The sequence below is a fragment of the Stegastes partitus genome, unplaced genomic scaffold, assembly GCF_000690725.1.
Source record: "Stegastes partitus isolate 25-593 unplaced genomic scaffold, Stegastes_partitus-1.0.2 Scaffold2720, whole genome shotgun sequence".
Classification (NCBI taxonomy): Eukaryota; Metazoa; Chordata; class Actinopteri; family Pomacentridae; genus Stegastes; species Stegastes partitus.
Window position 1 is genome coordinate 16,193 of NW_007580451.1, and position 1,152 is coordinate 17,344.

General features: G+C 42.7%; 2 protein-coding genes across 3 annotated transcripts in view; both read right to left on the minus strand.

Annotated features, from left to right (window-relative positions):
• Positions 1–1,152, minus strand: part of LOC103375632 (interferon-inducible GTPase 5-like) — a 17,364-nt gene that overhangs the window by 12,821 nt on the left and 3,391 nt on the right. The window lies entirely within an intron of this gene.
• Positions 1–1,152, minus strand: part of LOC103375631 (interferon-inducible GTPase 5-like) — a 17,136-nt gene that overhangs the window by 12,664 nt on the left and 3,320 nt on the right. The window lies entirely within an intron of this gene.

Genomic DNA, 1,152 nt, shown 5'->3' on the forward strand with positions numbered 1-1,152 from the left:
CATAATCAGAGGGGTGCATCATTTTATTTAACAGTCTGATAGCAGTCAGGTAGAAGGTCTTGGTGAATCCAACAGTGCTGCTCCATAGACTGCAGTATCTGTGGAGGGTAAACAGGTGGTGACAAGAGTGAGTGGAGTCACTGATGATGCTGGAAGCTTTTGACAGGCAGCGTTTTTGGGCCTTGTCCTCAACAGGTGGCAGTGTGGACCCAATAGTTCTTTCAATTGGCCTCAACACTGTCCTCAGAGCCTTCTATCTGAAGCATTACAGTTTACAGAGAGATGTTGCTGGTCAAAACATTCTACAGAAAGTGGTGAGGAGTGATGGACTCAGATGTTCCCACTTCAACCACAGCAAGACATAAAAGGTTTGACCTCCTTTTTCTGCCTTCTTCTCACTGTCCTGGATGAGACCCACCACTGATGTCACTTGCATATTTTATGATGTGGTCTGTGTTAAACTTTGCACAGCAGTCGTGTGTCATCAGTATGTATGACAAGGTTCTCAGGACACATTCTTGTGGAGAACTTAAAATAAGATGATGATAAAAATGTTGATAAACATTAAAATCAATATCAAGCTTATTTCTGTCGTAGTTCATGACTATGACCACTGGAGGGCAGTGAAATGTCATCACAACTGTCTACAGGTGCTCAGTAAAACTTTGTTTGACGTGTTATTTACTACCTGTAGAAATTGAGGCCCGTCTGTGAGGAAATCCAATATCAAATTGCACAGTGTTCCCAGTTTGTTAAACATATGCTGGGAGATTATTGTGTTGAATGTGGAGTTTAAATTAACAAACAGCATCCTCGTGTGTGTGTATTCTTGTTCCCAAGATGTTCCAGGTTCAGATGAGGTGCAGTGGATGTGGTGTCCTCAGTGGAGCGATTTGGGAGGTAGGCAAGCTGAAGTGGATCAAGTGAAGGGCAAAGAACACATGTGATCTGATCCTTGACTAGTCTTTCAAAGTACTTCATTATTGTCGAGGTAAATGTTACTGGAAAGTCATTTTGGCTAGTGACTGTGGATTTTTTGTTGGAACAAAGATAATGATGTTCTGAAGCATGATAGCACAGTGGTTTGATCCAGCTGACCAGCAGGTTCAAACCCAGAACCTTCCTGCTGGGAGGTGACAGTACCACCTACTT